Source organism: Mauremys mutica, chromosome 1, assembly GCF_020497125.1.
Source record: "Mauremys mutica isolate MM-2020 ecotype Southern chromosome 1, ASM2049712v1, whole genome shotgun sequence".
Classification (NCBI taxonomy): domain Eukaryota; kingdom Metazoa; phylum Chordata; order Testudines; family Geoemydidae; genus Mauremys; species Mauremys mutica.
The window spans coordinates 231,347,655-231,362,657 of record NC_059072.1 but is presented as its reverse complement, the minus strand read 5'-3'; the positions used below and the strand labels follow the sequence as shown (position 1 = coordinate 231,362,657).

The 15,003-nt window shown below is 44.2% G+C and overlaps 1 protein-coding gene and 1 long non-coding RNA gene across 2 annotated transcripts in view; one reads left to right on the top strand and one right to left on the bottom strand.

The window, feature by feature from the left end:
* Positions 1-15,003, bottom strand: part of ARHGAP6 (Rho GTPase activating protein 6) — a 507,104-nt gene that overhangs the window by 300,376 nt on the left and 191,725 nt on the right. The window lies entirely within an intron of this gene.
* LOC123348594 lies at positions 1,014-12,041 on the top strand. Its single transcript, XR_006573222.1, has 3 exons — positions 1,014-1,167; positions 10,245-10,368; positions 11,744-12,041. It is a non-coding gene; the product is annotated as an uncharacterized LOC123348594 (long non-coding RNA).

Sequence of the window (15,003 nt, the reverse complement as noted above, 5' to 3'; positions counted from 1 at the left end):
CACCCAGTTAAGAGCTGTGTGGTCATCAGAATTTCTATCCTGCAGAAAGTTTCACATTTCTGATGGTTTTTCCCCATTCCAAAGTGGAACAAAATGTTAAAAATGCAAATTTTTCTGTGGAATGGAAATTTTGGAAAAATTCTGGGCTAGATAGCAGGACTGAGCCTGATTTACATTGCAGTCTTAGCTCAGTGGTTTGAGCGTTGGCTTACTAAACTCAGAGTTATGACTTCAATCCTTGAGGGGGCCACTTAAACATCTGGGGCAAAAATCAGTACTTGGTCCTGCTAGTGAAGGCAGGGGGCTGGACTTGATGACCTTTTTAAGGTCCCTTCCAGTTCTAGGAGATTGGTATATCTCCAATTACTTTATTTTTTTTTATTTGTCAATTCCGTGGAATCTATATTTTCCAACAGAAAACTGTTCCATCAGAAAATTGTCTATTTTCTGTTTCACACATGCCGCTATTCAACCAAACAGGTTTTGAGGGGCTTTTTTGGCAGGTGGAGAGTAGGAAAGGAAACATTTCTACATGTTGCAGATGAGAGGAGAGGATAAATGTGAAGCTTTTTCCAAGGGGGACATGTTTAAGATAGGAATCTCTTCAGAAGGAGACTTTTACTGAAGACACTGAGGCTATGTCTACACTGCACTTTCATCGGTAAAACTTTTCTCGCTCAGGGGTATGAAAAAAACATACCCCTGACTGACAAAAGTTTTTCAGACGAAAAGTGCCAGTGTGGACAGCGCTTCGTCTCCTGCTGACAAAGCTACTGCCCCTCATTGGGGTGATTTTATTTTGTTCGCAGAAGAGCTCTCTTCTGCTGACAAAGAACGGCTACACTGCATATGTAAACCATTCACCTAATAGGGGGATATCTCTTTAAGAGACCCATGGAGGGAGCGGGGAGGGAGGAGTGAGTTGTGTCTGAGTCATTGTTGCTAGGCAGATTAAGCACACCACATCCAGAAGCTTCTGAAATTGGGTGTGGTAGTTTTGGGTCTGCTCCAATAGGTTCCCTGTTGCTGGGGTCAGACTCTGAGGGCAAGCAGTCAGGACTGCTGCTTTCTTTGCAAAGGGCCATGTGCCCTCTGTGAGTTGGGAGAGGCTGAGCCCAGGAGCAGAAAGCAGGTTGTTTTCCCTAACTCTGAAGCATTTTGCAGCAGGTTAGTGATATTGTTAACCCTCTAACAGGGAAGCCTGGGGCAATGCTAATTATAGGAAGGGGAAATTGGGAAGGGACAAATAACTTCTTCTGTTTTAATTGTATGCTTTGAATATTGTTTTGATTTTAGCCAAACTGTTCTAGTTAAATTGTCTCAACTAGTCTGAGTCACCAACTTTTCTTTACATGCAGTAATGGGAAAAGTGTTGTTTCTATTTTGCTGGTCTCAGTTTTGTATTTTCTTGTGACAGGGTTTTCTTTAAATCTATACACTTATCTACTGGTTGGTTAATCAGTTAGCTGACTGGCTAGCAGTGATTTCAGCAGAGGAAGAGTGTGCATGGATTCCAGCTGAAGATTCCTACAAGCAAGTGGAGGGAAGATGTTGTTTTAGACCAGGGGTCTCAAGCAGCCCATGCCCGCCCCCCCCCCGACCTACCTCCAGCCCAGGGGTGGGCAAACTACAGCTGCAGGATTGCCCCCCTTGAGCCCCGTGACGCTCCATGAAGCGGCTGGCATCACGTCTCTGCCGCCAGGGGCGGGGAAAGCAGAGGGCTCTGTCCCTGTGTTGCCCGGGCTTCCAGGCACCTTCCCCCCCGCAGCTCCCATTGGCCGGGAACGGGGAACCGCGGCTAAGTGGAGCTTCGGGGGAGGTACCTGGAGGTGCGGGAAGCGGTGGGGTATGACAGGTGTCTGTTCTGGATCTGGTACTATTAAATGTTTTCTAATTAAATGTTTTACTAATTAATGATTTAGATAATGGCGTGGAGAGTATGCTTATAAAATTTGAAGATGACTCCAAACTGGGAGGGGTTGCAAGCACTTTGGAGGACATGGATTAGAATTCAAAATGATCTTGATAAATTGGAGAATTTATCTAAAAGCAACAAGATTAAATTCAATAAAGTGCAAAGTACAACACTCAGGAAGGAAAAATCAAATGCTCACCATCCCATGATGCAGTTTTCTCTGTCCCACCATTCCAAGGGTTCCGACTATGTTTTGTGCTGTTTTTCAACAGCCCGTGTAAACTGTCTGAAAGCATGGATCCTGCACTGCTCTCCAGCCTTGTGATAAGCCTTATGAACACAACACAGCTGATTCTGCAGTATTTCATGATCTAAGAATCTGATACTGACACCGTGGTGTCTGTCCTCCTATGTGCCATGGAAAGAAACAATTCAAGATTGATGTTGGCATTCCCGGAGCAGCTGCACATGGTGGACCGTTGCTATTGGGCTCAGGAAACAAGCACTGAGTGGTGGGATCACATTGTGATGCCCGTATTGGATGACAAGCAGTGGCTGCAAACTTTCAGATATGCAAAGCTACTCTCCTTGAACTGTGCGTAGAGCTCCCCACTGCTCTGCGGCACAAGAACAACAAAATTAGAGCCACCCTCACGGTGGAGAAGCAAGTGGTCATCGCTGTGTGGAAGCTGCAACTCCACACTGCTACTGATCAGTTGTGAATCGGTTTGGAGTTGGGAAGTCCACCGTGGGGTTGTGGTGATGCAAGTGTGTAGGGCCATTAATGGCCTCCTGCTACGAAGGACTATGATTCTGGGCAATGTGCAGGAGATAGTGGATGGCTTTGCATCTATGGGATTCCCTAACTGTGGTGGGGTGATAGATGGCACACATATCTCATTTTTGGCCCTAGACCATCTTGTGACAAAGTACATCAACAGAAAAAGCTACTTTTCTATGGTTTGCAAGCGCTTGGTGGATCATCTGGGTCATTTTACCAACATCAACGCAGGGTGGTTAAGGAGAGTTTATGATGCACACATCTTCAGGAACACTGGCCTGTATAGAAAACTGCATGCAGGGATTTTCTTTCCAGAACAGAAGATTCCAACTGGGGATGTGGAAATGCCAATTGTGATCCTGGAAGACCCAGCCTGTTCCTTGCTCCCATGGCTCACGAAGCCTTACACAGGAAACCACGACTGCAGCAAGGAGTGCATCAACAGGCTCAGTAAGGGCAGAATGGCCATTGAATGTGCCTTTGGCAGAGTAAAGGGTTGCTGGTGCTGCCCTTTTGGCAGGTTAGACCTCAAGGAGGAAAATATTCCCATGGTCATAGCAGTCTGCTGTGCTCTGCATAACATTTGTGAACCTAAGGGGGAAAAGTTTCTGCAAGGATGGAGCACTGAGGTGGATCGGCTGGTGGCTGCTTTTGAGCAGCTAGATACCAGGGCAGTTAGAAGGGCTCAACAGAGAGCTATTTGAATCAGGGAGGCTTTAAAGAAGCGTTTTGACAGTGAGCCCCAGTAATATGTCTTCCTGTAATGCACTGAGACAGGCATTGGTTTTTCAGCACCGTTGAATGACCCTTATAATGATTGTTGTGTGAGTGTTAGTTTTACTCTGCAAGTGTGTAGGAGACCATAAAAACTTACTTATAGAAATAAAATGAATCTTTATTTAACAGCTATACAAACATTACTATTTCCTACAAGGGACATACCAATGTAGAGCACTTTTCAAAATGAGGCTCTTACAGCTGTATGTCCAGCTGTCATTGTGCAACATGTCCCTAGGCGTGGAATGCATGGGTACTGCGACAACCCGGGAACATGCGAGGAATGTGTGTGGGGAGTTTGGGCAGGGCATGGCAGGCAGTTCTCTATGGGCTGCAAGGGGAGGCAAGCACAGATGTGTTCTGCCTGCAGCGCAATCAGGGACCTCAGCATGTCAGTTTGGTCCTTGAGCAGCTGTATCATCTGCTTCTCCCCTGTTTCCTCTCCTGGCTCTCCATTCTCAGTTTTTAATTGATTGTCTCTCTGCTCGCAATCAGCTACATCAGATGATTGCAGCATCTCCTTAAACATATCTTCCTTATTCCTCCTGGTTGTCTCCTTATCAGACTGAGCTGCTCAGCCGATGTGCAGACGCTCGAGGGCACAGCTGCAGAAGCTAAAGAAACAATAGACCGAGGCAGCATTGTGAATGCACTCACAGCCTTGATTCATACAAGTTAGGCACATCACTTTCTCACTTTCCCTTGGCAGGCACACAGCATGGGGAGAGCCCTAAGCTTGGTGATTTTGGGCTGGGGGGAGGACAAACGATGGGGTGGTTTCCTAGGGGGATCGCTACAAGTGCCTAGGGACACTGTTCTGAATGCTGGCACAACTTTTGACAAGCGGAGGTGATAGAAATAGATATCTTGCTCTGAGGGTAACCAAGAATGCAAGGGTGCAGCTCCTGTATGCATGCAGTTTCAGACTGGGTCCGTATGCCGCTCGCCTGCAGAAGTAATTGCTGATTGGGGGAAGAAACAAGGCAGCCCTCCCAAGGAACCTTTGGCAGAGGATTGCAGAATACCTCCAAGAAAGTTTCCTAGAGCTCTCTATGGAAGATTCCCAGGATATTCCAGTGTGCATTAACAAACTTTTCCTCAAGACCCCTTCTGCCTAGCTGCACAGAGGAATGAAATGCAGATGCAAACAGTGCTAGTGTTGGTCATTTCTATCCCTTATCCCTCTTCTACCCTGTTTAAAAAAAAAAAAAAAAGGAGACCTCTGTCTCATGTCTCCTTGCAGTATCAAACCACGAGTACTTACTGGAGCTCCTCTCTCCTTCATCAAGCGCACCAGAGCCAGAGTGCTGGGACTGGCTAGACCCCTCAGAAGTCAAAAAGAGCTCCTGGCTCGCCACACCACTGGACGATCCTGTTGTCTGTTCCTCATCCTTCTCCAACTTGACCTCCTCATCCACCACTTCGTCCTCAGGGTTCACTCTGCTGGCCGTTGCCTCCAGCCCCCCTGAAATATCCACCATGGGACACTTGGTGGTGAAGGTGGGGTTTCCACTTAGGATGGCGTGCAGTTCCTTGTAGAAGCGGCATGTCTTTGGCCAATGATTGGCCTTTCTTGCCTTCTGGTATGCCTGCCTCCGTTCCTTGAACTTAGCAGGGCACTGCTGCGTGTCCCTTTTGTGCCCCTTCTCCATGCCATGAGCAATCTGCCTGTAGGTATCAAAGTTCCTATGGCTGGAGTGGAGCTGCAATTACACAGCCTCCTCTCCCCACGGGCACAGCTCTGGTGTACTCCATGCAGGAGCATGTTTGCTGCAGGGAGCCGGCATAGTCAGCTGGATAGATGCTATGTGAGCTGTCCACATGGAGCGAAGAGGAATTAAAAAAATTTCCAGGGCTTTAAATGGGAAGGGGTGCGTGCCTGTGTACCTGGCTGCAGGGCAGCAGAGTTCAAACTGGTGACCAGAGCAGTCACGAAGGGCATTGTGGGACACCTCTTGGGGGCCACTTAGGGTGCAGTGACTACATCGACACTGAATCGCTTTAACTTCGTTGCAAAAAGCTCTATGCCTCTAGTCAAGGTGGTTTTATTATGTCAGTGTAGCAGGAGAGTTAAATTGGTGGGAGGAGCATAGCAGTGTGTAAACCTCCACTGTTTGGTCAATGAAAGCTGCCTTTTGTTGACAAAACTGTAGCTTAGACGTGGTCTACTTCAGAAACTAAAGTTAACATTAACCACCCAATTCAGAAACACTGGTGAAGTTCTTTGGCTGAGACAGCTTAAACAAATTTCCAGCTATTTTTCACCCCATCTATCAGTTTGATCATTAATTTCCTCACAACTGCAGTAGCTTAGTATGATTTCATTTGTGTTTTTAGGATGACATTATTCCATTATAAAGTGTTAAAAAAATTAGGAATAGATTCTGACACTCAGTAGTTTATTTCCCTAGTAGTCGCATTTGCAATCAGTGGGGCCACTCACAAGGTAAGGTTCTAAGCAACAGGCATCAGGTTGGCAGAAACTGGTCCTAAATAAGCAAAAGTCAAATGTTATCCTCTCCATGAACCACTGTGTACTAAGGCAAGCGCATTGCAAGCATGTGAATTTGTGATTGTTCTATTGGAAACCCCTCAGAACAAACATGCTGTTTTGTTTGAGTTTCAGTAAAGAAATTAAGACTGAGCTAATCCAAATGTTATTTTAGCTCTAGCTATTCTCCTATTTCACTATAATTGACAGCACCCTGTTCAGTTTGAATAGCTTTGGACTTAACTTCACTAATCTCTATGAGTTAACGACTACAGTCAGAAAATTTCAGCTGTGATCTTGTCAACTCTGACAAGCTAAGCACTTGGGGTCAAATTGGACCAGTCACATTACACATTACTTCTTGCACTTTGTTCCTGGAGGCTGCTATCTTGAGCTCAAGCATGTAAGCTTTTTTTTTTTTCCTTTGGTTTGGGGACACGGAAGGTCGGGAGAGGTGACATGCTGTTGTTTTTTTGTTTTTTAATTTAAGTGTCTAGCCTTCATGGCTGCACAGAAAACCTTAACGATGTGATCTCCTGTAAACTGCTGGTGCAGTGATGTTCTGAAACAATACCTCAGAAAGGTGTGACCTTCCTTTGGTTTTAACAAAGAGTTATTAACTCGTAAGTCAAATGATGATAATTTGAAAACACTGGTAGCTCTAGCTGGGTCCATGGCTACCGTTGCATCCACAGAAATCAGGCCCAGATGTGCACACATGTATCTCACTTGGCTGAGAACGCAGCTGGCACCTAGGACCATTCCGCCTGCCAGAACCCACAGCAGCCTCTCTGAGCACCAGGGACAGACAACAAGCCTTGTGCTAGCAGGGAGGAGTAAGGATTTACATGTTGGGGGGTATGGGAAGGGGAATGTAAGATTGGCAGGGAGCTGTGACACAGGGGGAGGGATGCGGGAGGACTGCCTCGACCACCTCTGCTTGGACAGAGTTGCCTGGTCTGTGAACTCCTGCTCACTCCAGACTGCAGTGGCAACATCATCCAGAGGAATCCTGGGGAGGGCAGGCATCCAGCAAGGCTGGATGTGAGGCACAGAGTGACAGGGAAGGAGCAGTGCAGGACATTGGGCAGAGAGAGCGAGCAGAGGGGAGTAGTGTTGGACGTGGGGCAGAGAGGGGAAGTCCCTAAAATCCCTACTCCACAAAAGCCTTGGAATAGTAGGGAGGGGTAAGGAGAGATGGGGGGAGGCAGGGGCTGCTGGGAGGGGAACGTAGGGGAGTTTGAGGCGGGGAGGGCAGACATTCCTGCTTTCCTGGGTTTCACCATAGTAATAATCATAAGTCTTCTGACACTGAACGAACTTGCTGCTGTGCTGCTACGACTGAAGAATGGCATCATCAATCAGTCTCTTGTACAGTGCATGTACACAGTTATAGCAGTGACTTCATTTAGTCAGTGTAAGAAGAACTTAAGTATGATTGTTATTAAGTCGCTACCTGACTACTAAGGTGGCCACTGGTACATTCCCAAAATACAGGACATCTCATCTTCTGTTGGCCAGGGGCCATCTGCATCACTACACATGGAGGCGCTGCCCCACCCTTGCCCCGGCTGGTCTCCTCCTGCATCCAGAGTCTTGCTCATTTTTACTGGACAAAGTAATATCCAGGTCCTACTGAACAGGAACACTGCTCCACAAAAGTAGAACTGTCTGGCTTTGAACTACATGAATGCCCCCCCTACTGACTTCACAATAAAAATTTCATAGCTGCCTTAAGTGTTCATTAACTAATGTGAATTTATGGTGATTACCTGCTGGAAATACCCTGGGGATACTAGCCTGGGCCCTCTCTAACCCCCCATCCTTCTAGGAAGGCAGTGACCCCACTGACTGAAATTTCTCTCCTCTCCCCCAATCTCTCTCAATTGTTCATTAAGAAGATAGACCTACATTACAGAATCTAGATGTCATTATCTAATGGTATGTAACTTTGAAGTGCCGTATCTTAAATAACAGGAGATGAAGAACTCTTTGCTCATGAAAGCAGAGTCCTCTTCCTTACTAAATAAAGTTGGGACATACAATGGACTTTGAAGCCAACATATCCTCCCCATCATATCCTCTACGCTGGATTAGCAGTCACCAAGTGTTCATACCTAGACTTTACAGGAAGTGAGTGTATAAATGACAGACCCTTAGAGAAGGGACTGGAATAGAGTCTCACTGACAATTATCACCTCAGGAACTAGGATGTTGGTATAAAGGCAGAGCCCATGATAGCCAGGGGGGAGAGAGAAAGAAAGACACCGTAATCACCAATTTACCAGAACTATAACGATTAGATTTAACCCACTTAGATTGGCTGTTGCCTACCCCATATACTAGATATGATGTTATTCCATTTACCTTGGATTTAGTTGATTTAGTAATACATTTTGTTTTAAGATTTTTTTCTTTTAGTTTTTACAGTATCCAAGTATGCTGAGATAGTTGCTGTTGATCATTCTTGAAAGCAAACTTCTGACCTCTGGCAAGATACAAGAGGAGGTTAACAGGTACCTGACCTACAGCATTCACTACAAGACAAAGGGCAAAAGACCACTCCATCCCCAAGAAGTTGTGTAAACAGACTGACTGTAGTCAGTAAGGAATATGGGGAAAGACTAGTGACAAAGTGGAGCAGGGAAATGCAAGTTATATTAGTATACATATTAACCAAGATTTTCCCCTCAAAGCATTTGCATTGTTTCCCTGGCAGAGTGAACTGATCACCATGGCTTCCAAATGGTCAGGAAGATTTGGACTCCCAAGAGTTAACTATTTACTATAAAGTTACACATCAGTACTAGACTACAACTCAAAATCATGTCCAAGATTAATCCAATTTCTCTGGGAAGTGAAAAGTTCCTGAGGATGATCTACCACCTACAATTCTTGAGAATTTAAGAGAATGTGAAAAACCACAAGGAAACATTCCAGGGACATCTACTGCTGCAATTCTGTCAATTGTTTCACAAATCTCAACTCTTATTGAGTGGCTCTATCTGCTGGTAAGGATGAGAAACAATGTCAACCAACACTTCAAAATGATCCACAGAAAATGATCAGAAAAGCAAACCATCGTTTTAACCTGGTGATCTACAAAGAATTCCCTTTCATTTTATATTCAGTCCAGGCTGGTGCTGTCTTCTGTTTCTGTTGTCAACACTTCACTCCGTCCACAATAAATAAGGTCTCTGGTAGGAATGGCACTGAGTTATTCACTACAACTTGGTTTGATAGATAGGAAAAGGCACATGAACATATACAAAGGCATGCTCTTTCTCCTGCTCAAAGTTACTTTTTCAGCAATGGGCTGCCTATCTCTCACACAAAAGCGGTAACAATGTCATTGACTGTATCGACTCAGGGAGGGAAGCACAAGTGAAACAGAATTGATTGTTCTTCCAGCATATTGTTGACTGCACCCTAACTCTTGCTTGTGAAGAAATGGCACTATGGGGGCATAACGAGAGACTGAAAAGTCACTCAAAAGGGGAAACTTTCTTGCAACCCTTGATTTACTTCAATAATAGGATGGAACATTTCATAAAATGGTGTGGAACGCAGACAGAAACAAATATACTTAAAAAACATTCCAAAATTAAATACTAGAGATGGCTGCATCTTGTGTCAATGATGTCATTGTCATGCTGCCCAGAGTGGTTCACAACTGTGAGTTGCAACCCCAGGACAGACTGTCAAGAGGCAGGGAAGAGACCCCCAAATTGGCTGTATGTTCTATAATTAGATTTCACCAACCTGGTAACAAGTGTGAATTCTTAAAGCATTATAAGTCTTACCATGTAGTCACAGATCATTCCAGTTTATCTTGCCATCCAGGCAAGCTGGACTTAGTGATAGTTGGTTGCTGTACACCAAAGATCACAAAAGATTCAGGTTGTTTCCAGTCCCAAGAGACCAATCACTTACCCTTAGATCTCTCACCAAAAACAATACTTGTAGCCAATCCCGTAATAAACTAACTAAAGATTTACGAACTAGAAAAAGAAACGAGCTATTTACAATGTTAAAGTAGGCAAGCATATATGCACAAATGAGTTGCAGTCTAAGGTTTTAAAAGGTGACAGAGATGTAGTAATCTGTCAGCTCTGAATGTCTTTTAGGGCTAACCCAGGTTGACCCTGGAGAACTCTCTGCTTTTGTTTCATAGCTCCAGCCCTGTCAGAGTCCAAACAGCACAAGAGAGATGAAAAATTTTCATGTCAACTACTTTTCTTTCTTTCTTTCTTTCTTTCTTTTTCTTTCTTTTCTTTCAGAATTCAAGCTGACAGGATGAACTCTATATTGTGATGTCCCACAATGGCCCATTTAGTTTTGATAAGCCTTCTTGATGAGCAGGAGATGATCCCTCCTGACAGGTTCACAGCAAACATTTTGCAGGTATAATGCAAAAATTTATATATTACCTTACAGCATGTGATAAAGAAATTATAAGTGAGATTAATGCATTCAGCAATTTACAAGCATTTTATAAAGTCAGTTATAAATTTGATATCCATCTTAACACATATGTGAAACAGTCTGATTTCCAGCAATGAATTTGTGAGTGCTCAGCTGAGGCCTAAAGCCTTGGCAAGAGCTGGCACTTGGTTTGCCAGCATTACAATCATAAAAGAAGTCTTGTAGGCAGGCAAGTTTGCTCTGATGGCTAATGAATCTGAGGACCTCTCACATAGCACACACAGATAGAAGGCTACTCAATATAGATATTGATACAGATAAAGTAAAAGAGAGGTTTCCCTGGGCTTTCTACAGCAAAAGAAATGTTGGATGAAATTAATAAGGGCTCTCAATCAAAAATTGCATACCACAATGTTGCTTTGATGCCAATGTCATGTCTGCCAAAATGAATGGTATCCAAACTGATGAGAAGGCAGCCAGAATCCATGCCCTTACATTAACTGCATGACACATTGGTTGAATCTGGTTGTTGTTTACCTAGCATGAGGGATCTGTCAGATCAACAAAATGTTTAGATTTATAGAGACGGTTCATTCCCTTTTCAGCATCTCTTCAAAGAGAGTAACAATGTATTCATGAGGGTCCAGGAACTTCATGGAATACACAAACAGGAGATTGCTGTCATGAGTGATAATTCGTTGGATGTGTCTTTTTGGATACATTTGTGAACTGATTTATTGCATCCCAAAGACACTGGAGATACTGGGCAAGTGTGATGACATGCTGGCTGATTCAAGTACTGGGCAAGACACAGATGGGTTGCTATCAGGGATTTCATCTTTAATACCATCGCACTTGATGGTGATTATGTTGAGCATCTTGCAAGAAAGACAACCAATCTCCGATAGCCTACAGAAGGACAGAATGCTTCATAGGACACTGTCACACAAGGAAAGTATTCTAGTGAACCTGGTGGAATTGCGATCACCTGAATGGTTTGCTAAGATTTGGTTGGTTGTTACTGGTATAGTACGTAAGGCTCATATACAGGAAGAAACACCAAGGCAATGAAAGAAGGCATGCACAGTATCAGACCAACTGAATTCCAGCTATGTAATGTCTGAAGCAGTAAGAAGGCAAGCAGATGTGTATAAATGATGATGTGCAGTTATATTATCATAGAATCATGTTTGAGGAGATTGATAAGACAATCAACTCAACGAGAGATTTACAGACAATCGTGATATCATCTTGGCTATATCTGCACTGTCCCTTTTGTGAGATGTTCCTCAATATGCACACACAGTTACTTCCCTAGCTCATGTTTCTGGAATTTGTACTGATTTTTTTACAGCACCTCCGTACACACACTGAATGCTTACTTGCAAGATCATCTCTGACAGTGTCACAAGTGATCTAAGAACTGAGTGACAGAGGAGTTCCAGAAGTGTGAAAGTTACTTAAGATGGCAATAACCTTCCCTGTGAATTTGTCTAATTTTGATCTCATTCCACACAATGAACAGAATCAAGAACTATACACTCAACAATGTCACAGGAAAGACTGAACCACCTGGCCATGATTGCAATAGAGCTGGATCAGTCTTGCAAAATAGATTTGAATAGACTAAGAGATGTATGCACTCAAATGTACCCAAGATGACTAATGTTGTATAGGCTGTTAAAAAGATGGAAAATGACATCTGAAAAAAAGCTGTGAATACAGATCATTTATTGTATTATGCAATATTATGCATCATAACTTTGAGTATCATAAGTAATACGATTAAACTTGTTGAAATAATAAATTGTAACAATAAATGTTAAGAAATGATACATGCTCTTTGTATTTTTTGTTGGTTAAGCTCACTCCTAAAATATCTGATACTTTCTGTTTTTGACCACAAAAACACTTCAAGAAAAGCCTTGCTACCAATATTCTGCTACTTCAGCTTCCAGCCAGCATCATAAAACTGAAACCACAGGGGTAAAACATAATAGCTAATCAAAAACTACTCCAAAAAAGATTTTGTTTGAATTTTCATCTTGATTCTTACTGCTTTTGAATGTTCTCACCCACCACACTCAGTTTTCTGAACATTTAAAAGATATAGTGTGTAAACGGTAGTAATTCATTACCTATGACAAAAATCCTCAGTACAGAGAGAACTTTCACAGCATGTGATCTTGTATTGCTTCTCTGAGACATGTACTCCAAAAAACCCAACAGGATTCTGAACATCTTGGAGACTCAAACCTTTGAACCTTCAAGATGAAAAAATTCTAAATTAGGAATAAAAACATTTTCTGTTTCCTAGCAGAACTTTAAAAGCACACAAACACTCCATGCAATCAGTGAGCTAGCTGAAAAATGGATTTCATTATCCAAGATGTCATAAAATGCCATTCCAAATGAGATATATAACATTTTAAATTAATGGAGCTTTGACCTAAAGATATTTTTAAGAGCAAAACGTGTACACTGTTGCCATAATAAGGCTGACTTGTGGCATGTTTTGGGGGGATTTTTATACGTCTTTGGATGAGTGAATTTAACCACCCAAGAAGCGTAATAATCCCCCAGCGTGCATTCATCGTGCAGCATTTTATTGATACAATGAAATGGAAGTTATGTAAAAGAAAGATGTAAGTGAGGAAGGTCAGGCCTGTGCATTTAGTGTGTATTCTTGATACCATTATGACATAACAGACAGGCAATCCGTAAGTTCCACTTACAATACATTCAGAGACATTTTCAAATAAACTTGATACAGTAAATCCTGACTGACGGCAATCCCTCTCCTCTTCTGAAATGAATCACACTCCTAGAGACCCAACAAAATTGTCCCCCTTAGCTCTTGCAGATCACTTAATGCTGAATTGTCTGGAACTGTACATAACAAATGGAAATTAGGAGATGTTAATATCAACACAGATTTAGCTTAATACAAACTGTTAGCGCCAACTGTCATATTTAGCACACCTAGTGTATGAACCATTTAGCAGCTCTTCATCCTACTGCATCTAATACCAACCAGATTTATTTCCCTCATTCAGTTTGCAAGTTCACCAGATGGGTACCACACTAGGTCTGTTTATATATTTTTGGCTTTATAGCAAACAGGGATTTGGAAGGGGAAGATTTGGTGTTGGTAACATGTATTTCATGGGCCTTCTGTTTACACAGCCAGCAGGGAAATGAGCACTCAGGAAGGTTCTTAACATAGGAAGTCAGATTACAAAACGCTTTGAATATTTCTCTTTAGCCAGCCAGCACTGTTGATATGGAAATGTAGGGTGACCAGACAGCAAGTATGAAAAATTGGGATAGGGGCGACGGTAATAGGTGCCTATATAAGAAAAAGCCCCAAATATCGAACCTGTCCCTATAAAATCAGGACATCTGGTCACCCCATGGAAATGCTGAATACACAAAATGCCAAGGGCTCCAGAATAGAAATGGGAATGAGGGGACAAAAATAGAGTTGCAAGAGAGCAACAGGACCACAGCAGTAGCCACTGAATGACAACATTTGAAAATAATACGACACAGAACTTTCCATTTGTACCAGATAACAAGTTACACTTGTAATGAACCTCTGCTATGGGCTTGTCTACGCTTACAGCCATGGGCGGCGCGTATATGAGGCTGGGGGAGGCTAAGCCTCCACAAAAAAGGCTGGCTATGCATATGGTTGCCAACTTTCTACTTGCACAAAACCAAACACCCTTGCCCCACCCCTCCTCCGAGGCCCATGCCCCTTCTTTGAGCCCCCCCACCCCACTCCATCCCCCTCTTCCTCTGTTGCTCGCTCTCCCCATACTCACTCACTTTCACTGGACTGGCTCAGGGAGTTGGGGTGTGAGAGGGGGTGAGGGCTCCGGCTTGGGGTGCAGGCTATGGAGTGAGGCCAAGAATGATGGGGATCTGGGCTGGGGGGGTGGAGCCAAGGGGTTCAGACTATGGGAGGGGGCTCAGGGCTGAGGCAGGGAGTTGGGGTGTGGAAGAGGAGTTTGGAGGGCAGGAGGGGGAGCGGGGCTGAGGGCTCCAGCTGGGGATGCAGGCTCTGAGGTGGGCCCGAGGATGAGCGGTTTGGGGTGCAGGAAGGGTCTCTAGATTTGGGGGGGCTCAAGGCTGGGGCAGGGGATTGGGGCTCAGGGTTGAAGCACGGTCTTACCTCAGGTGGCTCCTAGTCAGCGGCGCAGCGGGGCTAAGGCAGGCTTCCTGCCTGTCCTGGCTTCGTACTGCTCCCCAGAAGCAGACAGCAGGTCCAGCTCTTAGACAGGGGGGCCAGGAGGCTCAGCATGCTGCTCTCGCCCACAGGCACCACCTCCTTCCCCAGCTCCCATTGGCTACGGTTCCCGGACAATGGGAGTGCGGAGCCGGTACTCGGGGCAGGGGCAGTGCGCAGCACAGTGCCAGGATAGGTAAAGACTAGCCTGCCTTAAACCCCCAGCACCACCGTCTGGGAGCTGCCTGAGGTAAGCGTCATATGACCTATTCATGAAAAATGTTGCCGCCAGGTTTTTTGGCGTGGCGTGTTTTTTTTTGAGATAATCAGTCACGTTCACACATTGCAGTAGTGTCCTACTTTTGAATTTTCTGTGCATTTCT